The sequence below is a fragment of the Notamacropus eugenii genome, chromosome 3 (assembly GCF_028372415.1).
Source record: "Notamacropus eugenii isolate mMacEug1 chromosome 3, mMacEug1.pri_v2, whole genome shotgun sequence".
NCBI lineage: Eukaryota > Metazoa > Chordata > Mammalia > Diprotodontia > Macropodidae > Notamacropus > Notamacropus eugenii.
In genome coordinates, this window is record NC_092874.1 from 46,284,028 (window position 1) to 46,310,775 (window position 26,748).

General features: G+C 40.6%; 4 pseudogenes; 2 read left to right on the forward strand and 2 right to left on the reverse strand.

The window, feature by feature from the left end:
• Positions 1-7,222: 7,222 nt before the first annotated feature.
• LOC140531801 (pre-mRNA-splicing factor CWC22 homolog pseudogene) lies at positions 7,223-9,691 on the forward strand (annotated as a pseudogene).
• Positions 9,692-14,872: 5,181 nt separating this feature from the next.
• Positions 14,873-16,588, forward strand: LOC140531802 (cell division cycle 5-like protein pseudogene; annotated as a pseudogene).
• Positions 16,589-17,604: 1,016 nt separating this feature from the next.
• LOC140531127 (dnaJ homolog subfamily C member 17 pseudogene) lies at positions 17,605-22,395 on the reverse strand (annotated as a pseudogene).
• Positions 22,396-24,242: 1,847 nt separating this feature from the next.
• On the reverse strand, positions 24,243-26,517 carry LOC140532682 (pleiotropic regulator 1 pseudogene; annotated as a pseudogene).
• Positions 26,518-26,748: the final 231 nt, after the last annotated feature.

The window sequence follows — 26,748 nt, forward strand, 5'->3', positions numbered from 1 at the left end:
ATACATGCTACCTCCAAATATTAAAATATCACGTAAGATGGATTAGGCATATGTTGCTTGTTCCCCCTTGCTCAGGACAGAACTCATACTCTAGAAAGGTGAACTAACCAGTGAAGTCAGAGTCTCAGGGGTATTTTGATAGACAGAAAATAATGTCGTTTCTCCTGGATCTAGATCCCATTTCCAAAGTGGTACTTACTTGGTGCAGACCTCAAAAACTGTAAATGGACGAATGGGATAGCTGATTTGATGACATTTTCAAAATACATATACAGACATTTCTGTCTCCAAGGGAGGTCTAGGTATGCTTTTTTTCAGAGAAGGAAAGAAAGTGAGCACATGTGTGATGAGATGTCACACTGAAGAAAGCTTTACGGAAATTTTACCTGGTGAGTCCTTACTGCAGAACAAACAAAACTTTGAGAACAAACAAAAATTCCTTGATTCTTCTCCATTTCTCCCTAGACTCGATCTATCATCTCCTTCCATCAAATGACCCAAGTGGGACCAAAGTTTTGACAGTATTAATCCACTTAAGTATCTAAAGTACATCAAGAACATAATTTGAAGTATGAGGACTCAACAGATAGTATCCAGAGTATCATGTAACCATAGCATCATGGTCCAGAGAAGAGTCAATATGGGATTGAATCGACAAGTGTGGAGGACTCAAATATTGAGAGACTAAGTCCTTCTGGTGCAGCCCTTTGAAAAGTATTCTCCAACTCTGGCACCACACTTCTAGGGTTTGAGAAGAACTCAAAATGGCAAATGTGCAATAAATTATCAAACTCTAAAGAGTAATATAAATATATTCATGTAATCTAGCCCATTAAAAAACCTTTGGAGACAATTAGAAGCAACTAGTCAATGATTAAGTTTATCCTATGTTAATTATTAATTAATTATTGCTTAATTAATACTATTTACTGATGGGAATGAAATACTCTTAATACCATTAGTACTATTAGTATTGGAACATTAAAATTTCTACAATTCACCTGCCCTGATTGTAGAAATTTCTTATAAAAGGAAAAAGGAGAGACATATCAAGACTGTCCCTTCAAGGGTAGAGACTGACCTGACGTAAGCTATAACAAGGGAAACATTCCCTTAGCTCTGTTTGATTTCAGGTAAAAGTCATATATGGAAGGTAATCATGCAACAAAGTTCCTCATTTATTCATAGGGTATCAAAGACAGACCCAAAATTAACCAACTAGGAAACTTTCCTTTTCAGAAAGGAAAAAGCACAATGGGAAAACTGAGTCAGAGGATCAGCTAATGCAAGGTTGTCACCTCAACTTTTTCCAGAGGCAGACATCCACCTGAAGCAGTTCTCAAGCTATATTCCCTTCAGGCAGCAGTTGACATTTCCCTTGAATGGTGGATTATTGGCCTCATGACAATTCAGACAATCATATCCAAAATCAAACTCAGAACAATATCAGATTACAGTCTCACGCGATTTTACTTTGAATAGTAAAATTTCACTAATCATAGCTTAGGAGTAGTTTATTATGGCAATGACAGTTAACAATGAGCACAAATAAGCACATCTTATTTGTCCTTCACTTAGACATTAAGAATGATCCCATTCTGGAGTTTTATACATACAATGAGTACACGATAGCTGACTCAAAACTCCAGAAAAAATGTTGACTATAGTAAGTCTCCAATCTGTATTGCCAATTAAGCTCTAAAACAAGATGGAAACTTTTGAATCTAAGTTCAGTTGTAACCAAGGTGGCTCAAAGATATAAATTCAATACAAACTATTTATTAATAGGTACAATTTCATAAATTTTGTAATAGTCAAATATATATATGGTATTATATACTATATATAAATAATAAATATAATAGTCAAATTATCAATTGGTTAAAATTCACTTTTTATTGTATACAAACCTGTAAATTTCTCCGTTTTGGATCAAACTTCAAAATGTGATCAACAGGACTGATAAGATCTCATGACTCAGCCCAAGGAGGAAGTCCTGAGGATCCTCACAGATAAGGATTTTAACCTAAAGAGTACTTTACTTTTACCTCCATCAGTAAATTATCGTTATCATTCATTTAAAGCAAAATGTACCCTATTCAATAATTAACAGTTTGCAAACACTCAAACCACATCCTTTCAAAGGCTCAATTCTTAATCTTAGCATCCAGACTAAAAGAAAAGTCACTTTTCTAATAACATATCTGATACAATGGTTTACCAAATCCTACAATATAAGAAAATTTTTAGAAAGACACAGCAACATACACAATATCACATACTTAAATCATGAAACAAAAATTATTGTCAGGCAGGTGATGTCAATTCAGTTGAATGCATTTCCAAATTATCCTCCATAGAAAATAATTCTTTTAAATCACTTTTGGCATTTTATATTGATTGCATCCAAGACCAATATAGAATACTTACATGTATTGACATTTTTATAGTCCATGCCACCTGTCTCTCACTGTGCTAAACATTCTACAACCAAGTGATTCTCACAACTGGGAGAGGTGAGGGCTGTTATTATTCCCTTTATAGGTTAGGAAACTGAGGTAAACAGAGGTGAAGTATCTTGCTTGATTTACATAGCTAATAAATTTCTGAGGCCAGATTTTAACTCAAGTTTCCTAATCTATGTATTTCCCAGCCAATTATTTTAATGCTTAATGGCAAATGTGAGTTGGATTAAATTCTGATTTACCACAATTATCCTAATAAGAGACTATATTTCACTATAAAGGAGGCTGCATAATGATTTCATTTCAGGACTATTTTTTTTTTAACCAAATCAAATTCAGATTGATAATCACTAACGTTAATATTCTAAAACTCAGTTTTTCCAAAGGCCATTATGTGTCAGCATTTCAAATTTCAGACTATTCGTTTTCTCAACCTAACCCCACCTAGGTACCATAAGAGAATGGATAAAGAGCATATCTCCCTCATCTGGAGGCTTTTCAGGTATAAGCCAAGAAAAGCTACATACATACATAACTATATATATATATATATATATATATATATATATATATATATATATATATATATATATATATATATATATGTAAATATACATATGTAAATATCAATAGATATAAATATAGATATGCTTTATTAATCATTTAATATCACTTTTGAACTTTAATAAGTGCCAGAGCCTGAATTAATCAATCAGAAGAAGAGTTTGGACCTAACAGTTTCTTTGTTCTCTGAAGTAAATTCAGAGAATATCTCTGCCTATATCAACAAGGCCAGATGGGGCTGACTTAGCATTCTTTTTCTTTTAATATTTATTTTATTTTTCATTACATTTTGAGTTCAAAGATGTTTCCCTCTCTTTCCCCAATGCCATACTATAAAAGACCACAATTTGATCCAGCTATATATGTGAAATTACAATACCTAGTTTCACGTATCAGTTCTTTCTCTGGAGGTGAAGAACATCTTCCTTCATAGGTGCTTTGTAGCTGAGTCATTCCCATTTACTCTTTGAGCAATATTGCCATTATTGTACACAACATTCTCTTGGTTCTGCCCATTTCAGTCTTCATTATTTCATGTAAGTTTTCTCATGTTTTCCCCAAATCAACCTGCTCATCATTTTTTATAGCACAGTAGTATTCCATCACAATCACATACCACAATTGGTTTATCCATTCCCCAATGGATGGGCATCCCCTTGATTTACAGTTCTCAACCACCACAAAGAATGCTGCTATAAATATTTTTGTACATGTGGGACCCTTTCCCATTTTTATGATCTCTTGGGGATAGAGTCCTAGAAGTGATATTGCTGGGTCAAAGGATATGCACATTTTTGTAGCTCTTTGGGCATAGTTCCAAATTGCTCTCCAGAATGATTGGATTGGCTCACAGTTCCACTAACAATGAATTAGTGTTCTAACTCTCCCACATCTTCTCCAACATTTATCATCTTCCTGTTTTGTCATGTTAGTCAATCTGATAGGTGTGATGTGGTACCTCAGAGTTGTTTTGATTTGCATGTCTCTAATCAAAAGTGATTTAGAGCATTTTTTCATATGACTATGGCTTTAATTTCTTCCTCTGAAAACTGCCTGTTCATTCTTGATGAGACCCTTAACCTGAGATATTACCTTGAATAAGAGGACTTCTTCCATATCTTAATATTTTGTGGACATATACTATGTTATGGTATGTTGATGGTAAAGAAAACACAGATATCCTGAGTCATCATTTCAATTGAAACCTTGTCAACTCTCTTATCTTATTGTATTTACAAGTTATTCATTTAAAAAAATTCCTTTCTCACAAAACAGTTAAACACATACAAAAACCATAAATCTGAGAGACACAGACATCCTTGGACTGTCCTAAAACAGATTTAAGCCTGGTCATTCTCTCAGGCAGTCAGAGGCTTCATTCTGGCTCTATGATCATGTAACTGCTGGCTTTAAGGGAATAAACAATACGAATGTTTGCCTTTTTGAACAAAACTTTCAGGTTCACAACTTTTAGCATAACACTTACATCAGACCAAAAAACAAAAGTATCTGCTTTACAAGTCAGTTAATTAAGAAATAATTTGTTAGGTTCTAAGTGTCTATTAAAAGGGATAAAGAGAAGGGAGTGATTTCCTAGGCCTGTTCAAAGTCCCAGAAGTTTTCTTTTGGTATCTGAAATTGATTGGAGGAAGGGAGGTGCTGAAAAAGATACTCAGTATCTTGTCAGAGACATTTCTTTAAAAAATGAATAAACCCTTACCTAGCCTCTCTCCCAATTCCAAGTTCTTTTCTTCACATTAACCTCCTTTCATAGGACCCCACCTGTCCCTATTCTCTCAGATCTACTTAAACTTTCCTTCCTCTCCTTTTTATCCCTCCAGTGGAATTTGATTAAATCCCTTTCAAAAATGCTCCTTTCTTATTTCTTTGCACATTCTGATCTGAAACTTCTCTTGCTTTTGTCTACTTGCTTAATTTCACTAATCTTTATTTCCCCAATCATATCCCAGGCCATCTGTAGAACTCATCTTCACTCCGAGGAAATTCTTTACAATTTACCAAAAGTTTTTGTTACTTGAAACCAGTTAATTGCCCTACTATAGCCTTTGGGGTTCTTAAAAGGTTATTAATACAAGGTCTCCTCCAATACCCTTTGGTTATTTTGGTTCTAGTTTATGTAAAGAAGTTCTATCATTCAAAGAAAATGGAGAGGTAATGATGCAGTTTGGGGTGCTGAGAAGGTTTAGCAGTGCTGGGACATCCAAAATGTTAGGAAATGAATTCACACTCTCAAAATACCTTCCAATCAAGTAGAAAAATTCCTTGAGGAACTTGCAAACTAATGAGGATGTTGCTGAAGCTTATATACAAAAAGAGACACTGAAGGATCTGGGTGGGATAAAGGAGTGGTAAGTAGTCTGGGGTGGGTCAGGTGTCACAATGAAAGGAATGTGTAGTAGGCTAATTAGGTGATCTGGATGGGATTAAGGAGTAGTAAGTAGTCTAAATTGAACTAAATGTGAAAAGTATGCCCAGGAGGAACTTCCAGGAGGCTAATTAGGTGATCTGGGTGAGATTAAGGAATGGTCAACCTCACCAGCTTTGTTAAAACATAAGATAGTTCTGTTTATACAAGGGATTACTAGTTGCATGGTCCAAGGTCAGGCACCTGGGACCTGAACCGATAGTATTTATCTGAGGAATTACAGGGTCAGGCCTGTATGTGACTAGGTTGCTTCCAGACCTTCGGTGTTTTTCTTTAGGGATCCAGGTCCTATCACCACATCACTAACACAAAACACACTTCCAAATTAAATTTTAGTTACATTTAAATTGCCTTGTGGTTGAAACAAGATTCTCTTTTTTCATGGTCAAGAAAGAAATGATGATAATAGATATTTTTGAAATTTAAACTACAAATCCATATTTTCCCTTCATTTTAGAATTATGCTGATACTACTTTCAAATTAGTTTCAGTTTGCTTTCTTTTTTCTAATTAGTGAAGTTGTTGAGGTCTAGGGGAATCATGAGGTTTGGGGTGCCTGGGACTGGGTCCTGCCAAATGAATTCAACTCAAGATTTCCTCCAGCTAAAGAAAAACAAAGTTTATTACTATTATTGTTATTGTACTGAGTGACTCTTAAGAAGCCTCAGCATTTGCAACTTGTATTAACATGCCAGCCAGATACAATCTCAGCTGCACAGTTTGAGCTGGATTGAATCAGCATGCCTTCATGGAGATGAGATGGAATTTATACACAGAAGGCCCTTGGAAAAGATCTAGAGGTGGTCTAGTAAGTCTGGGAGGAGAGTCTAAAAAGGACCTTCATGAGACTGGGGTAGCTAGTGATGTAATCAAGGGTGGGAAACAGCAGGAGGCAATTGGCAGGTATCAGACAAAGCAGGGATTGGGTGAGAAGCAGGTGGGGCAATCCAGAGGTAACAGACAATGGAGGGCTAGGCTAGGCCAAGGGCAACAGAATTGAGTATGAAAGTGAGAAGATTCAAGGTTTCCCAGAGTCTGAACCCCATCAATATCACCTCCCTCCCTTACAGTAAAACAGTAAACATATAACTGTGCAAAGAGATCTAAAGTGTTGGTTCCATATAACTTTCAGAGGTTGCATTCTTATTTTCTCCTTAATTCTGTAGAGTGATACCTCTTAAAACTCCCTGAGATATTTCAACAATTATTTAAAAAATTCAAACCCCAATTTGGAAATTTACGGTAGAGAAATTACATTTTAGTCACAAATTTAGTCTCTAGTTTTATAAATTCCTGCAGACTGGGAAGAAAGATCCCTTTCCTTCTTACCTGTTTTTATCTCTGCAATCCAACCTGTAAAAGTTAGAAATACAGAGAGAAACAGACAGACACACACACACACACACAGATCCAGAAAAACAGAGTAACAGAGAGAGAAAGTTCTGAAGACTTTGAAAATTCCTCAGAAAAATATTTTAACATTTTCTTGTGGCCCCTTTGAAAGAGACCTCTGAGGTCAGCATTTGTACACAATCAAAGGAAGAGAAAATTGAAGAGGGTGGCCAAGAATTTGGATACTCAGCCCAAATCTAGTTTCCTGGGGTCTTGGCAGTCCAGGTCCTACTCTCTTCTGATTCAGTGCTTCCTCACACCCATCAACAAATGTCAAAGGGCATCCTGAGGTGTGAATCCTAACCAGGTTCACAAGTCTCTGTCCCTCCCCTCCCATCTCCCAGACCTGGCCGGGAGGATAAAAGGGCCAAGGAGGGGAGTGGAACATACTCAGTTTTCTGAGCCCAGCAGACCTCAACTCTCCTCCCACCTTCTGTCCTCTTTCTAGGTGGTGACTTCAGCAGCAGCAGCAGGGCACAGAAATCCACTTTTCCCCTTCCTTGGAGTCCTCCTCAGCCAGGCACAGCACCAGTGAAGACAGAAGCTGAAAGAAGCTCACCCCACCCATATGCTTTCTGGTCAAGGCCAGGACCCCTGCACACATCTTCCAGCCAGCATGGCACCTTCATCAGAAGAAGTTTTACTCATGGTAAAGAAGGTGGAGCACAAGAAGCAGGATGGGACCCTGTACCTCATGGCCCAAAGGATAGCTTGGACACCTAAAGGCAAAGACAACTTTACAGTCAGCCACATGTATGAGGACATTCGATGCCAGAACATCACTGCAGAAAAAAAAGCTGAGATCCACCTTCAGTTGGTCCTATATTCGGGAGACGCAACCAACTTCCATTTTGCCAATGGACGCATAGCTGTCAAGGATCAGGGTGATGTCAAAAACCTTCTCCAGCAGTTGCTGCCCAGATTTAAGAGGAAACCCAATAAAGAACTAGAAAAGAAAAGGAGAATGTTGCAAGAAGATGCTGGAAGATGGGGAGGCCATTCTCATGAAAGTACCATGACATTTCAAGGGAGGGAGAGAGAGAGAGAAGGAAATTCTGATTGGAGAAAGGACAGAAAATCTCCTTCACCAGGCAGAAACAGGACAAAAAGGGCAAGAGCTCAGACCTCATCTGCTCAGGATGAGCCTCCAACAAAGAAGAGCAAAGACAACTTGCAGCCACGCCTCACTCCAACAGGTGGTGCTTATATTCCTCCTGCCAAGCTCAGGAGGATGCAAGAACAGATTACAGACAAAAACAGCTTAGACTTCCAAAGGATGAGGTGGGAGGCCTTGAAGAAGTCAGTCAAAGGTCTTATTAATAAAGTGAACACTGCTAACATAGTGGTTATCATTCAAAAACTTCTTCAAGAAAACATAGTCAGGGGAAGGGGACTGCTGTCCCAATCTCTCTTGAAGGCACAAAGTGCATCCCCTATCTTTACCCATGTTTATGCAGCTCTTGTGGCAGTTATCAACTCCAAATTCCCAAACATTGGAGAGCTGATCCTAAAGAGGCTAATCCTCAATTTTCGAAAGGGCTATCGAAGAAATGAGAAGCAACTTTGTCTAACTGCTTCCAAATTTGTTGCCCACCTTCTTAACCAGAATGTGGCACATGAAGTTTTATGTCTGGAGATGCTCACCCTACTTCTTGAAAGACCAACAGATGGTAGTGTGGAAGTAGCAATTGGATTTCTTAAAGAATGTGGCCTCAAATTAACACAAGTATCAGCTAGGGGCATGAATGCTATCTTTGAACGCCTTCAAAATATTCTCCACACATCTCAGATTGATAAACGAGTTCAGTATATGATTGAAGTGATGTTTGCAGTCCGTAAAGATGGATTCAGAGATCACCCTGTTCTTCTAGAAGAACTTGATCTAGTGGAGGAAGAAGACCAGTTCACTCATTTGCTTCCATTGGAAGAGGACTATAATCCAGAGGATGCACTTAATGTCTTCAAGCTGGATCCCAATTTTATGGAAAATGAAGAGAAATACAAAACTCTTAAGCAACAAATTCTTGATGAAGGGGACAGTGATTCCAACACAGACCAAGATGCTGGAAATAGTGAAGAAGGTGAGGAAGAAGATGATGAAGGGGATGAAGATGAAGGACCCAAAGTGACCATCCATGACCAAACAGAAATCAATCTGGTGTCATTTCGTCGAACTATTTATCTTGCCATCCAGTCCAGTTTAGATTTTGAAGAATGTGCTCACAAACTGCTGCAAATGAAGTTCCCTGACAGCCAAACAAAAGAACTTTGCCACATGATACTTGACTGCTGTGCACAACAGAGGACATACGAGAAATTTTTTGGCTTGTTGTCAGGGCGTTTCTGCATGCTGAAAAAGGAATACATGGAATCCTTTGAGGGTATTTTCAAGGAACAGTATGATACCATACATCGATTGGAAACAAACAAATTGAGAAATGTTGCCAAGATGTTTGCTCACCTCTTATATACTGACTTACTTCCATGGAGTGTTCTTGAATGCATTACACTGAGTGAAGAAACTACTACGTCTTCCAGCAGAATTTTTGTCAAAATACTTTTTCAAGAGCTCTGTGAATATATGGGACTTGCAAAACTGAATGCAAGACTGAAGGATGAAACATTGCAGCCATTCTTTGAAGGATTACTGCCCCGAGATAACCTGAGAAACACAAGGTTTGCCATCAACTTCTTCACTTGCATAGGTCTTGGCAGCTTAACAGATGAATTACAAGAACATCTAAGAAATGGTCCCAAGATCATCAGAGCAAAGAAACAGGAGGTGGAGTCATCAGACTCCTCTTCTTCTTCAGACTGTGACTGAAAAAGACTTTGAAGTGTCTACTGAATAGTAGCATTTCAATTCAATATGAACAGGATACAATTAAGCAAGAATGTCAAAAGCTGAGACAAAGAACTAAATAAAGCCCAGAGTCGGTGCTGACCTAACTGCTTGGATCTCACTTCCTTTATTCTTCTCCCTTCATTCACTCCAGTTAAGAGATCAAGCTTTGCCACACACCACTGCTATCCCCAAAGCTTGGTGAACTACACACCTTTGATCTTTGAGGGAAGCCATTCTGTCTTTAGCCCACATACAGTTATAGGTGATTGGAACTTAATTCAGGTGCTCTTCTACTCTTTTGAGACATATTGATAAGTTAGATATTAAATAATGATCTTCTCAGATAGTCAGACGTACTCAAGCTCTGCCTGTCCAATCTGATGATAGGATAAATCTATTCTGGTCTGAAAATATCTATTAAGGAAGTTTATCATGTTCCCTACCTGTAAAGGGCACCTTTTCAGCCATAACTTGAATCCCTGGTGGGATGAGGGTGGGAGATTTTACAAGTCCATGGCACCCTCACCTCTCACTTCTCCCCTGGAAGTGTAAAATGGGGGATTCTCCACAGCATGAGAAGCCAAAGCAAGAGTGGTAATTCTCTATTGGAACCCAGGATTTCAGCTGAAAGATCCAGCTTTGACTCACCCTCTCACCAGACCCTCCCACCCTCCCCTCAACAGCTCATCTACTGATAGCAGGTTCCAGCCAAGCATCAAAAAGGAAGGACATTACTGTTTCCAACCCTAACCCAGATCAGTGAATCATCGAAGGACAGACCCTGACCTCAAGATTGGGGTGTACTGAAAATATCCCCCGGGCACTCTTATCTTTTAAAATGTTCTCTGGCACTCCCTCACTTAGAGGTTCTATACTATTCTCTTCATAGAGCCTGGCACACCCATCTTTTCTATTGGCCCCCCACTTCCAAGCACAAAGCAGGTCCCATGACCTTCTGTCCAGTGAACTCATCATTTCTTGCTGCTGTTCCTGTCTGAACATTTCTCCAGGGGAGAATTCTCAACCCACCACCAGGTTCCCTGGCTGTGTGCCTTCAATTGTCAGACTTCCCCTACAAGAAGATGAGCATCACTCCTTCATGATTAAAGAGAGGGGCCCTGCTCACCAACTGGAGACTTTTCTTCCACAATGTAGGCTGATTTGAACTTTTTCCAGACCTATCCCTTTGGAATTCCTGTAAACCTGACTTGGAGCTCTACTTGATATAAGATGAAATAAATTTGCTTATACATATTTTTGCTGTTTTTCATTTCATTTCAGTCCTGTCCAAGACATTGTGACCCCGTTTGGGCTTTTTGTTTTCTGGTTGTTGTTTTTTGGGCAAAGATGATGGAGTAGTTTGCCATTTCTTTCTCCACTCCATTTTATGACTGAGGAAACTGAGGCAAATAGGCTTAAATGACATGTTCAGGGCCACAGAGCTATTAAGTATCTGAAGCTTGATTTGAAATTGAAAAAAAAATTAATAGACTTCCAAGGTCAGGTATTTAACCCATTTTTCCCCGTCTAGTTGCCCCCTTATACAAATTGGAAATAAAATTAATTTCAAAGTGATAATAAAGGGCCAGTATTCCCAACGCCCTGATCAACTTCTTCTATTCCCCCAGAATATTCCTATCCCAAATTGGGAGTTCCTCATGTGTATATATGGCTGTGATTGTACATCTATGTCTATATAAATCTATATATATGTGTACATGTGTATGTATATGTGTACATGGGTATGGGAATAGCTTTTTAAGGGGAGTTAACTCTTCAGTACTTGTCTCTTCCAGATACAGTGAGAATCTGGGTAGAATGTTCTAGTACAAATTTCAGAAAGAAATACTTACTACTCTCTTTCATCACCATTCATTTGCTATTACTGTTACTGTTGCTGCTGCTGAGTCCCAGGATGAGGAGGAAGAGAATACTTGAGGATTATTATCTTCATCAAGTCCAACAGAGATAATAGACTTGGAAGACAAAGTTTCCCAGTTTTACATTCTGATTTTACCTCTAAGTTCTTCTAAACCCTGTTAGGAACAGAAATAACTCATCAAAGCAAGGTCAGCAAATCCAGTTTGTACAGGTTCTTTGATGTAAGCTAAGAGTTTTGCCTTTACTTTCTGGATGTCAGAGAAGTTGGAGGACTTGTTCAGGGTCACAGAGGCAGAAACTTGATCCCTTTTTCAGGATTCCAAGTACCCTCATCAGGATCCACTAAGAGCTAAGGAGGTACTTATGGGTTGTGGTTCAGGAAGACATAGAGGTCCAGGGACAAACAGACCTTTGCTGAAGAACCCCATTCTAGAACTCTTTCCCAGAACACCCAAGAACAAAGGTCTAGCCATCACACAGAGACTCACAATCTCAATCCCTTCATGGTTGGTAAAACCATTATGAATGGAGGTTGATGGGGAGGAAACCAGTTATTTCATTCACAATGCATGCAGTTGCAAAACAGGCAAGATCCAGGGCTCTCAGAATGTGAAGAATTCCAAATCCTGATCTCTATAAAGTAACACACAGTTTGGAGAGAATAAAAATATAAAATATAGGGATGGAGCTCCTTTGTTCATAATTAGTGGAGATCAGAAGACACTCAGGAGAGAGGTGATTTTGCAACATTTCTTAAATTGTATGGCAGTAGAGAGGGGGAGTAATTTTGTAACTTCTTCTAACTCAGGTAATTTTTGAGACCTAACTTAACAAAATGATAAAGGCAAAATGATGTCAGTAGTACTATTTCTAATGTTACATTTATAAGCTAATGATTGGTGGTAATTGGGATAGTCAATGCTACACTTTTTTTTTTCCTGGAGGACTTCCTATATATAAAGGAATACCATCTTGGAGGAAGCAGCAGTGGAAAATTCTCCCTTTTCCCTCCTGCCATTCAGGGTTATACATACTGGTTCCCTAGTTCTTACATGCCTGGTATTTCGCATTCAGATATGAGATCAAAAGCTACAACCATTTCCTAACATTGTATATACCAGCTGATTCCTTGTTGAAAAGATCCTAAGACTGTTTCTAAAATTCCAAAGGCATGGCAGCACAGGGGCAAAGTAGAGAAACATGCTAACAGACTATGCTCAAGACATCCAAGAAAAGTCAAATTTGCTGGATAAGAACATGGAAAAAGGGATTCACATCCCTCCTCTCAAGTCCAGGTGGTTGATCATTCTTCTTGCAACTCTATCCTTTCAAGTCAAACATCGTTGTCACCAGCGAACTGCTCATGTCACCATCATATTCCATCCATACCAGTTTTTCCAAGGATGTCAGGAGGGTCCAGAATTCCCTTAAAAACACTGAGAAAGCTGGGGTCTCCCCATATCATTACTGACAAAAATATGAGGTATATTCTCCATGCAAAGATCTCAAATATGTAAGTGATTTGAAAGGTCTATATAGAACCCCTAAGATGCTGAAAAACAGTGTAGGCATCTTCAAGCTAATTTTCTATTTTTCATGGTTAGGGGCACAGAACCAGTCTGATGATTCTCTACCAGGGATTACACTGGGATGCTACAAAGTAGCAGAGATTAGTGTTCAAGGGAAGGTTTTGTTGAGGAAGATAGTCCTTAGACAGGACCCTTATGTATCTGCCCTGTGTTCTGACAAGTCCCATATGAAATCCCGATCCAAGATTAACACCTGTCAACAGTCCAGACTGGACCAGGTTCTAATGTGGGAATGGTCAGAGGCAGAAGTGTCAGGACACAAAGTAGTGGCATAATTTATTTCAGGGTGAGGAAAACACTTGCAAGCAAGGAAATCTTCCTGAGTAGGAGGGCTAAACATGTTGGGGTACAAGCAGTGCTTATATACATAAGGGGGTAGGACTGTGACATCATCATTCTTAGGTCTTGAGTAGCTGTTCCTGCAGCAGCCTCATGCTTGGACAATGTAGGTGTTCCTTGGTCCTACGGGAACAGACTCTAAGTTGATTTTCTCACAGTGGGACACAGTTCCCAATACCATTCAGTGAGCTGTTACAAGGAACAGGGATTGTGAGCAAGTCAAGCAAGGTGATAGATTGTTCTCAGGTCCCTAGCACACAGAGGGAGATAAATCCCTCAATGAACACCTAGTGCTGTCTGGTCAAAGCAAAACACTTTGCCAGAGGGTGAGATCATCCAGAGGACAACGGATTGGTGTTATACCAAGGTCAGAGCACAGCTTGCTTTCTGGGTCTTACTTCTGGGAAACAGGGTATCTACAAAATACTTCGGCATTTCCCCCTTTTGGCCAATAGGAAGGGACCTGAAAGAACCTAGGGGGTTAGTTTCTCAACGGGACCTGTTGGGGAAATGTGTCCCAGATATCATTGCTAATCATTGTTTCCTTGAGAGAAAGGGGTGTCTACACACTTGAATCAGGGCCCTGGTGGTTGGCCACATAACTTCAGTTTAGTTTCCCAGCCACATAGGCCTAGGTTCAAACATGCAATAAAACTATTCATGCAGTTTTCATGTATGAGATAATTGCATTAAGTCAAGTACAGATTAAACTAGAGGGTTCCCAACTGATATGTAATAAAAATAACCAAGAAAACCTAAAACATTAACATCAGGTCCCATCTTACAGAGGCATAGTCATTTGAACCACTTAATGACTGGCTTAGAGTGATTATAAATAGTAACTTTCTGTTCCCTCCCAGGTTGATTTAGCTACTGTTTTTCTTTTGTTCTTTAAAAGGGCCATTCCCTAACCACTTCTTAAAAAAGCCTATTCACTCCATGGGCTTTACCTCCCTCTGAGTATCTGAAAAGGCAAACCTAAGAAGGTCAAGGTCTCCCATGGCATCCTGGGTCATCTCCAGTCATCCTGATGAATGTCTGGTCCCTGGACCCATATGGCTCAGGAGGAGAAAGTGAGGCTGGTGACCTTGCACAGCCCCTCCCTCACTCAAAACAAGGTCAAGTGCAAGTCATGTCATCATTTCTGTGATGGCATGGTCTTCTTCAGAAACAAAGAGGTACACAACCAACAACAACAGAAGCATGGAGCTAACCAAACACCGTCTTAAGGTGTGATGTCTACAAAGTTCAAGAGACATGGTTTCTGGGTAATTAATCATTGTATTGCATTTATTATTAAAGAATCTTATTAATAAAAGAAATGGTCATTTGGCCCTCTCTTGGAGCAAAGATGAATGATGGAGGTGTGCTGACAGTTTCTATGCCATTAGAAGAGTTGGTTTTCCTGAGGGTGGCAATCACCTCTGACCAGTGCTTCCTCACCACTATCAATAAATGTCAAAGGGGCTCCTGAGGTGCAAATCTTAACCACATTCACGGAATTTCACTCTTCCTCCCTCCCTGTACCTCTCCTTGAAGTTCCATGCCCTGGGCTAGCTTCACACAAATTAGTATTTCCTGCACCTCAGATTTCAGATGCAGAACTTCAGGAAGATGTAAAAGTTGGCCAAGGTAATGAAATTGTATGTTAAACAGCTGATGAATCGAACACCATGAATTCTGCTGCTAGTACTCTTTTGTCTGAGTATTATGTTACCAACAATAACATGACTCTGAGGACACCCAAACGTCCAGCTGTCCAAGAGCAAATTCTGTAGGAAGCACAGAGTTTGATGGCCCTCACCAGTGTGGACAACCCCACTGAAAGGTGGTCTTTATACCCCATTGCTTGAGAGTGACTTCTCTGGTGTGACTCCTCCAGGAGAGATCCTTCAGACACAGTCTTGAATACCTTGTTCAGGACACCTTCTCACAGAGAGGAAGGGATGACTCCTCAACCACTTGTTTGCAGTTGTTAAAAGAACTCCTTAAAGGGACAAACTTAACATAAATCCTGAAGAGGGATTGGCAGATTACAATGATCTCTGATATGTGAAGCAGATGGAGAAAGAATCTCCTGAGAATCTCTATTTAGGGTTGATGGGCCTTCCTGCTCCAAAAAATGACTTTGAGATTATTCTACCAGAAAAGGCTGAGAAGGAGATAGATGACCATGAACTGGATGAAATTTATGTAGGTGGTGTGATGTAGATGCTTAAAAGCATGCTAACTAGGATGCAAAAGGACACAGAATTAAAAGGTATGCACAAAGCTGTTCAGAAGAATCTGCCAAGACCTCCAGAGGTAAATTAAACTATTCTAAGACCTTTAAATGTAGAAAGAGCACTAACAGACTCACAGAAAATTGAAGAACTACTTGAAAAAAAGGGATGATCACAATGCTGATTCATCATTCATCACTTTAATGGAGAACACGCTGAAAATCTAATAGGGAAAATTCTAAGATATGGAAGTAATAGTACTGAGCACAGAAATCATGTAGAACACCACCACTATGAGAAATTCTTCAAAGATGAACTGAAGAAGGCTTATGACCTTTTGACACTAGAGATGAAGTAGTAAAATAAGCAATGACTCTTGGAGAGCTGTCAAATGATGGTTATAGTCAGGTATGGGAAGAATGTTATAGTCAAGTTTTATATCTACCTGGGCAGAGCCAATACACACCAGCTAACTTGGCTACCGAAAGGGACAGGATTGAATCACTGTAAAAGAGACTAGAGGTCAATAGAGGTCACAAGACCCCAGAAGTTAAGAGAGCTGCAAAAATGGAAAAGAAGATGAAAATTTTGCTTGGTGACTACCACTCTTAATGCCATGGAACTGGATCAAAGAGTCGAAGGATTTCTGGGACCAAATAGAGCAAGCTCACTTGGAGCTTTTTTCTTCTCAGGAGGTACAACAGAAACAGGAGGATTCAGCAATTCCAAGGAGGATGGAGGATGGAAAAGAAGATATCCACCAATAGCAAGAAAGAGAAAAGGAACAACAGATAAGACATGCAGATTTGCTGATGGAGAAAGGGACTTTAAAGTCAAAACACTGAAACATCCTTTGCCTTTTGTTTTAGAAAGGTTTAGATGCTGGTTTCCATCCTCTGGAAGAATGAAGCTGATGTTTGTATTCATCAAAACATTTGCCTATTTTCTGTAACTTTTCATTTTTAATTTGATTTGAATGAGATCCATCATATACATTCTTTATGTATAATAAACTCTGCCTACACAAGAATTTTTAGAGTTTAATTTCCGGATTCTGGAAATCCTCTTGATACTGTATTAAAGATTTTGGACATTCTGGGTAAGAAGTGTCCAGTTACTTAAAACTCAAATGGCTCTAATTTGTTGCCATCTTATGTCAGAGTTCTTCAGTGAGACAGAGTTGATATCAACATCTTACAAGAGATTGTTGAAAGCAAAAAAAAAAAAAAAATGGAACATTGTAAATATTTCATTAGGATCTGTTACAGAAGTTAACGAGAGATCTTTCCAATGGCTCCTTGAAGTGCAATTACATGATTATCAATGGTCTTGGAATTAATGTTTTTATGAACACATTTGCTGATCCCAACAAAAGATCCAAAAAGGGCCGTCTCTCTCTACACGGGACGCTGACTGGAAATGTTCTTAGCCTTCAGGAAGGAAAGACATCTTGAAGAATGTGTGGTCATGAGCTTCTCCATACTGTCTTCAAGAATGGGAAGGTTACAAAAAGTTTTTCATTTGATGAAGTAAGGAAAGATGACCCATTGAGGAGTGAACTGGAAAGGGCACCTCATTCAGCTTTGTTCTCTCTTTGTGCCTGAGGGTGATCGACAGGTGACATTATACAGATCTGTTTGGGGGTTTATGTGGTTTATGATATGCAACTATTTGCTTGTTGGTTTATGGATATACAGCCCTGTTTTATTAAATTTTATTTTTAGCTGGTCTTTAGAAAATCTCCAATTAGGAAGTGGTACTTTACTCTGTAAAAGATTTAATGCTAAAATAAGCTTGGCCAAGAGAATGTGATTCAATCTGGTCTTAATGTTTTCACAAAAATAAAGAAAACTGAAAAACATTTTTACATCTAACAATATCACATAAAACAGATTTACCTAAAATGCTCATGTTTGCTTTCTGTTTCTATTTAATTTGAATTTTAATACAAACAATATTGTGTAAGATATATTTCAAGTTTCAGTGATTTGTGTCTTTCCAACTGTTCACAATTTTATGAGCACAGACTTTCAAGAAAATACTTGAAGATAAATTTCATTTCTTTTTGTCCTTTAATCAGTAAATAACATATGCCTTTAATCAATTTATTCGTGTTTTGTCTTCATTATCCTTAAGGTGTCTGTGCCTTATCTGTTCCTGCCTGTTCATCTATGGCACTGTGTTTCTCCATCAGTAAAATGGTGGAATGACAAAGCACATAGTTTCTCTAAAGTCCTTTCCTACTCTAAATCCTCTTACCTTCATGGTTTGGCAAAGTGTCCTGGACTGTACAAAATGTCTTCAAATTGGCCCTTATCTGGGTTAATAAAGAATTTTTCCTCTTTTTCTTCAACCAGATTTATGAGTAGCCAGTACAGTGGTTTGTTGGTTTATTTGTGTGTGTGTGTGTGTGTGTGTGTGTGTGTGTGTTTATGCTGCTTTATAGAAAGTGACTGATGCCTTCTAGCCTTTTGACATTTGTTTATGGGTCTGAGAAAGCACTGACTCACAAGGCTGGTAGAACCTGGGCTGTCCACACTCCAGGAAGCTAGATGTGGGCTGAGTATCCAGATTCTTGGTTACCCTCTTCAATTTTCTCTTCCTTTGATTGTGCACAAATGCTGACCTCAGGGGCCTTTTTCAAAGGGGCTTATTTTGCCTCCCTGCCCAGTAAAAGAAACTGTGCCAGAGGAGATGGAGTAACTCGGGCATTCCTGCTGCTCATCCATCAGTAGTCAATCAATATGAAGGCCCTCTTATGTGTCAGGCAATATGCTAAGCTGGGAACACAGATCAGAAAAAAGACAGATGCCTCAAAACGGCCTGGCTAAGGAAGAAATGAGATGTCTTGTGGTAAACTCCCTCTTTATTTATTTTTTCTTTCTAAAAAAACTTATTGCAGTTAATTTAAGAAAAGGGAGCAGGATGGAGGGAAGCAGGGAAGAGGGGATTCTTCAGGGCTATGTGGACATGCCCTCCTCATCCTCCCTCTGCATCATCTCCATCAGCTGTTACCTCTCTCTGCTGCTTGATGCATACCCATCATGACTAGGCTCTCATAGTCCCTCTCTGACAGGCAGGAACCCTGGGACAGTAAGGAGTAGCTGGGTGCCATCACTTGTTACCCTTCCCTGTGGCTGACCCTCCAGTCAGGAGACCTTCAGAGGCTTATTGACCAGGTCCACTTCATTCTTGATGGCCAGTACAGCCGCATGGACAGAGACAGATTCCACCCCAGAACTCCCAGTGTTCTTACTGGAGATGAGCAGGCTGAGTCCTTCACTGTACTTCCATAGAATCCTCAATTAAGGATGTTCTTGGAATAACCACCTTTGGTCCCACTCTCTTTGGGACATTTCCATTTGACCTTCAGTTTAGGTGTTGCTTTGCCTTGAGGATTTTCTGTCCTTTCTTGGAACCTCTGTTCCCAATCTTGGCCTGTCTGCTCCTGGATCAGCCTCTGTTGTTCTTCCAGCTGCCTGGAGCCTTGATTTTGTAGGCATGTGATCTCTCTCCTTCTAATGTCCTGGTACTTCCACTGTGCTCCTCCACCTCCCTCCTTTGGGCCTGGGCTTGCCTCTCCTGGGCCTCAAGATCAAGCTTTACCTTCTTTCTTCTCTCATCAAGTTTCTGATTCCTCTCAGCCTCCTGGCTTCTTGCCTTTCCTGCCGTCGTCATAGGCTGCCTGGGCTGCAGCTTCTGCCAACATGTCCAAGACCTGGGAGAGCTGGTAGAAGAGCTCAGCTGCTTGGGGATTCTCTGGATTTTTGTCTGGATGGCAGGTGAGGGCCTTTGTCTATATGTTTTCTTCACTTCCTTGGTGGCCCCCTTCTCCCTGACCCCCAAGAGAGCGTACATTGGCAACAACTTCTTGCTCACTACCCCCATTGTCCTAAACCCCGGAAACCAGAACCTTCCTCCCAGAACTACAAATCCCAGGAGCCTAAATGCAGTCTTCACTAGGGAGTCCTCTAAGCTACCTTTTTAGCTGGAGGTCTTTGGGTTCCTGGTTCTTTCTTGCTATCAGAAGGGCAGAGAAAGGGGCTAAGTGGGTCTGAAGAGACAGAATTAAGTCTCTCCTCAATCTTATTCAGACGCAAAGCAACATTCCAAGGAATTTAATCATCTTTCTCTACCCAGGTTTGGCTGGGAATAAATTGTTCGATTCCATTGCTTAAGGATGAACAGTTTAGAAGTACATCCCCCAACTCTTCATTAGAATGAACACAACTCTCATTGTAATATTCAGTCTTCTCATTAATTGTTAACTGATCAGAGTTGATTGACACCCTCAGGAGTACCCACTGTTTCCTGCAGTGGTACTGATGCAGCTGGGGGTTCTGAGACCCCCAAAATGTCAGGGAGTGAATTCACATACTCAAACCATCTTCCAATCAGGTAGCAAACTTCCTTAGGGAACTTGCAAATTAATGTGGATGGAACTGATGCTTATATCCTAAAGGGACACTGAAAGGATCTGGTTGGGATTCAGGAGTGGTATGTAGTCTATGGTGGGCCAGGTATCACAAGTATGCCAAGTGATAATCTCAAGGAGGCTAATTAGGTGATCTGGGTAGGATTAAGGAATGGTGAGTATATGCAAGTAATGTGGTGTAGGCCAGGTGCCTTGGACTATGGGGCCAGTGGTCTGGGCTACTGTAATGTGTGGGAAAACTCAGGGTGTCACAGATAGCTTTGTTCAAAGACAAAACAGTTCCTGTTTATACAAAGGCTGACCAGAGACATGGTCCTTGGTCAGGTACACTGTGTCTGCACTGATAGCTTGAAGTGAGGATTTACAGGGTCAGGCCTGTAGGTGACTGGGTTGTTTCCAGAGATTTGATATTGTTTTAGGTGTCCATTACCCCATCAGTAACATAAAAAATTCTTCCAAATTAAACTGTATCTTCATTTAAATTGCTTCATGATTGAAACAAAGCTTCTCTATGTTTCATAGTGAAGAAAAAGTTGATAATAGTTCTAAAATTTAAACTACATATCCAATTTTTTCCTTCATTTTAGAATTTCAGTGATTAGTTACCAATTAGCTTCAATTCCCTTTCTTTTTTCTAATTAGTGAACTCACCTACCTCCCTTGCAGTAAAACAGTAAACCTAACACACTCTGTGCTAAGAGGTCTAAAGTGCTGTATCCATGTAACTTTCAAAGTTTTCATTCTTATTTTCTCCTTAAAACAAATTCTGCAGTGATACCCAAAAACTCCCTGAAATATTTCAACATTTATTTTAAAAATTCAAACCATAATTTGGAAATTTACTGTACAGAAATTACATTTTAGTCAAAAATTTAGTCTAATTAATTTTATGAACTCCTGCCGATTGAGAACAAAGATCCCTTTCTTCCTTATCTGTCTTTATCTCTGCAATCCTACCTGTAAGAGAAATACAGAGAGGAGGGGGAGAGAGGGAGAGAGGAAGAAACTTCTGAAGACTTTGAAAATTCCTCAGAAAAATATTTTCACTTTTTCTTTTGCCTGAAGAGACCACAGAATGGAATTTGATTCACACAAAACACAGACAATATGATAAAATAGACACAGAAGTACTTGCCTTCTAATTTCCTACTGGAAGTTGAATAGTAAGTCCCTGCTGGATTTGAGAGAGCTGTTTTAAAACCCTACCCTTCTCCTACAAAGTGGTTTCTTCAGAGTTCAGGGAAAGTGGTTTAAGGGAACTCTGATCCTTCCCAACAACTTTGGAAAGACTGGTGTGGTTGGAACATGATAGTGGCATGAGCAATCCACTGGTGACCATGATAATTGTGTTGAAAAAACAGACTAGCTGTAGGAATGATCAGCCAGCCAGATTTGAGAGTAGGTATGTGAATTCCCTTTTCCCTATTTTTTTCCAGCATATTTGACTTTGCCTGGATATCTTGAGCATAGTCTGCTGGCATGTTCCTATACTTTGTCCCAGTGCTGCCATACTTTTGGATGTTTAGAAACATCCTTAGGGGCTTTACAACAAGGAACCAGCTGGTATATGGAGTAAGGAAATAGCTATAGGTTTGGATCTAATATTTGAATGTGAAATTTGAGGCATTCTAGGACTAGGGAAACAGGATGTGTAACCCTAAATGACAGGAGGGAAAGGGAAGATTTTCCACTGCTGTTTCCTCCCCCCTAAGGTATTTCTGTATATGGGTAGTCCTCCAGGAAAAAAAAGGTAGAATGGACTATCTCAATGAACTATAGTCATTAGCTATATGTAACACTAAAAAATAGTACTACTGAATCCATTTTACCTTTATATTCAGCATTTTTTAGTTAGGTCTGAAATCACGCTAGTCTGGAGAAATCACAAGATTATCCCTCCTCTCCAGGGTCACCCATCTCAAGAAATTTTGCAAAACCACTTCTCTCCTGACTGTCTTCTGATCTTCTTCACCAGTTACGAACAAGGTAGCTCAGTCCCTATATTTTCATTCTCTCCAAACTGTGTATTACTGTACAGAGACCAGGATTTGGGACTCTTGGGATTCTGAGAGCCCTGGATCCTGTCTGTGTTGCAACTACATGAATTGTGAAGGAAATCATTGGCCTCTTTTCTGCCCCATAATAACAGTTGTAGCAATCAAGAAGGGATTAAGATTGTGAACCTGACCTAGGTTGTTCTGGTGAAGATTTCTACCAGTGGACTTCCTGTCACCCTCCACATCCTCCTGAACTACAACCTCCAAGTACCTCCTTAAAGGGTATTGGTCCCTAATGAGGGTAACTGGAATGCTAAAAAAAAAAAAAAAAAAAAAAAGAATCAGTTTCTGCTTCTGTGACCCTGAACAAATCCTCCAACTTCTCTGATTCCCCCTGACACTAAAGACAAGACGTAGCTTAGATCAGAGGAGCCTGGAGAGCCTGGATTCCCTGAGCCAGCTTTGATGAGTTTCTTCTATTCCTGAGGGAGTTTAGAAGGACTTAGAGGTGCAGACCCAGTGTAACACTGGGGAGTGCTGTCCTTCTTGCTCTCTTCCCTCTTTGACATGGAAGTAGTTCATAGTCCTCAAGTGCTCTCTATCCTCACCCTCGCAGGCTGCAGGGGACAAAACAGGAGCGTTGTCTTCACCCTGTAACTCCATGTTTCTAAGGGGCCCCTGCCAGAAACCCAGATATTGTGCTCACAGAGCAGGCCTTGCTTGGTTTGTCTCCTACCATTTAGAAGTTGTTTCCTATTGCCTGGGTACTGGGCCCCAAATGAGAAGAGAAGAGGAAGCACTGCAGGAGTAACCAAGTCTTAGACAATGTCCTCCTCCCCAGGCTAGAGACTGATCCTAGAGATGAGTGAAAAGTGAAAACAGAAACTGAAACTAAATGAAAGGTGGTGGAAAAGAGTATTTCTTTCTGAAATTTGTACTAGAACATTCCACTCAGATTCTCACTGTGTCTGGAAGACTCAAACACTCAAGAGTTAACTGTACTATCTCTTTGAAATTAATTTTATTTCTGATGTACATAAGGGGGCACCTAGATGGGGAAAATGGATAGAATACCTGTCCTAGAAGCAGGAAGTCTTTACTTCAAATCGTGAGAAGGTGAGTCAATGCTGGATCATTCAACTGACATCGCAGGCTCCAGCAGAGAGTTCCTACTCTTCCTTTACTTCTATTGACACTCCCCCATTTTGTACTTCCAGGGGAGAAGTGAGAGGTAGAGGTGAGAGTGCCATGTACTTCTAAAACCTTCCCCCTCCTACCACCAGGGATTCAAGCTGTGACTCAAAAGGTGGTCCTTACAGGTAGGGAACATGATCAGCTCAGTTCCTTATTGGACATTTTCAGACCAGAATAGATTTATCCTATCATCAGATAGGATAAGCAGAGCTTGAATATGGCCAACTATCTGAGAAGACCGTATTTAATATTGAACTTGTCTATGTGTCTCAAAATGGCAGAAGAGCACCTGAATAGAGCCCCATGTCACAGTTGTAGAATATAGCAGCACTTTCCCATGGGTGATTACTGCCAAATCGCCCATATTTGGGTTAAAGACAGAATGTCTCCCCCTCCAAGACCAATTGTTTAGTTCAACAAAGCTTTGTCACAGCAATGGTATGGGGAAAGGGCTTCTTGGTCTTTTTTGACTAGAGTGAATAAAGGGAGAATTGAGGAGGTGAGAGATAAGCAATTAGGTCTGAATTTATTCCCTGCTTTTTAGTTCTTTGTCCCAGTCTTTTCCATCCTTGGGTAATTGTTTCCTATTAACATTCCATTAAAATGCTACTTCACTTCACAGACACTAAATTTAAAGTTGGGACAACTTGGAGTTGATAATGGCCCATGGGCTGCATAAGCATGGGGGAAGACTGGGGATGCACTTTGTGCCTGGAAAACAGATCAAGGCAGAAATCCCCTCCCCCTAACTATATTTTCCTGAAGGAGTTCTGGAATGAATGATGACCACTGTGTTAGAAATGTTCACTTTATTGATAAGAGCATAGATTGACTTTTAAGGCCTCCCAGATCATGCTTTGGGAGGCTCAGCTGTTTTTATTTGTCCTCTGTTCTTGTATCCTCAGGGGGAGGAACAGAACTAGCACCTGTGCCAGTGAGGAATGACTGCATGGCCTCTTTCTTCTTGGTCAGGGGCTCACCTGAACACATGAGCTCTGAGCTGTCACTCTGTCCCCTCCTTTGGTCTGGTGAAGGAGATTTTCTTTTCCTTCTCCATTCAGAATCTTTCTCTCTCTCTCTCTTTCCCTGTGTTTTTCTCTCTGCCTCCCTCTTCATTCCATGGTGCTACCATTAGAATGCCCTCTTTTCCTTCCAGGGTCTGCTTGCAGCCTTCTGGTTTTCTCTTCCAGTTCTTTCTTGGCATTCTTCTTGGATCTGGGCAGCACCTACTGAACAAGGTCTTTCACAGCATCCAGGTCCTTCACAGCTCTGCTTCCATTAGCAAAAGGGAAGTTGGTTGTGTCTCCTGCACACAGGTCCAGCTGAAGCTGGAATTACTTATTTGAACAAAAAAGGGAGTTTATTGTAAAATGTGATGAAGCAGTAATGACTTCTGCTGAATTTCTGCTTTACATAGTCTTCTATAGAGCACAATGGGAGTGAATGCATTTATAAAAGGCAAAATAAAACATTGTCCCAAATATATCCATGTTGCCACTTTAAAATCTTTTCCTCTTGATAATTTCTGGTTTCCAGCTGATGGGGTGAGTTTCTTCTGTTGCTGAGTTATCTTCTCTGTAGACTTTAATGGTTTTGTCAGCTTCTGCAGTCAGTAATCGACTTTCAGACTGGTCAAAGGCACATGCAAATATTCCAGACTCACTGGCCAAAGAGCCAGGCTGCACAGCTGCATGCAGTCTTTGGAAATTATAGCCAGTTCTCCAGTCCCAGAGATGCATAGTGCCATTATCTGCTCCAGATACCAGCACCCCCTCTGAATTCACAGCCAGTGTATGAACTATAGCATGATGGCCAGAAAGGTTCTGAATGAAGTTTCCATCAGGGAATTTCCACTGTTTAATGTGATCAGGAGAACCAGATGCAAATGTGTATTGTCTTGGATGCACAAGCAGTGCTCTAACTGATTTTTTGTGATTTGTTAGTGTGACACGTGTTTTTCCTGCCACTAAGTCCCATAAACGTATGGTGGTATCATGGCTTCCTGTGATGATCTGTGGTTCTGCAGCTTGACACTTTACTGCAGCCACTGCACTGGTGTGCCCCACCAAGGTGTACACACTGACCTTGGTCCTCACATCCCACAGGTGTGCAGTAGAATCTCTACCACAAGTCACCAGCACATCAATTGTTGGGTGCAAATCCAAACCATACACTGCACTGAGATGTCCATGGTAGTGTCTGATGACCTTATTGTATTCGAGATCCCAGCACTTCACCTGTCTATCTTCTCCACAGGAGAAGAGGTATGGACTTCTTGTGCTTACTGTCACCCCTCGGACAGCACTGATATGGCCAGTCAATGAAAGTTTTAATTTGCCACTAGCCAGGTCCCAGATCTTAATGGTCCTATCAGCAGAGCCAGTGACAAACCACTGATTGCCAGGTTCTACTGCAATACATCTCACCCAGCCTAGATGTCCACTGATGACTCTCCAGAGCTTCCATGGTGGATGCCACTGTGGTCTAGGCATTGTAGGTGCCTTTTGGGCCATCACTGCAGCACTCCTGGTGTCACCAGCTTCCATCATAGCCAAAGCTAACCCAGGTGGCTGTGAAGGTTCAGGAAGTTCAGCATGGGGGTAAATCTCACCTAGGCCAGCTGAAGTGTGTTTTGCATCTCTCCTGAATTGGGAAGGAGGGAGAGCCACAGCCAAAGACTGTGCAGCACATTCACTGGGCATTCTTTGAATCTTAGTATCTGCAGTCAAAGACCCACCAGGTCCTGGTGGATATGGATGTGCACCAGTGACTAAACATTCCAGTTCTTGTCCTTGATTGGCAGCATACTGTTTATGGCCATATGCATCCACTGCACTCTGAGGGCCTTTCCCTCCAAGGTTTTCTTTCCAAATGGGCATGTGCAACACAGGACCATACTCTGTATGAAGTTTGACAGCCATCTTTCTTTTGTGGCTCTCTTCAGCTAACTGCACTGGTTTTTCATTATCAGCCACAAACATGTCATGGGTCCTCTTCAGTGATCTGAACACAAGTGTGTGCACAGAATGTTTCTGTACCTCCTCCCCCATGGGGCTGACCAAGTTGTGTGTGCTGGGCACTGAGAAAGGAGGTGCAAAAGTTCAGATAGAGCTCCTCTGAAGCTGCAGAGAGGGTGGGTGAGACACCTTCTTTCCACTCTTGTCTTCACTGCTTGCTGTCTGGCTGAGCCTGGGTCAGAGCTGTGAGGAGGGAGAAAAATGAAGTTCTGTGCCCTGCTTGAGCAAGTGACCACCACAACAGAGGGAAGGAGCAGAGTAGAGATCTGCTGGGCTCAGGAATGAGTGTATTCCACTCCTCCTGGGCCTTTTAATCCTTTCTACCCCAGACCTGGGAGATAGGAGGGGAGGGGCAGAAACTT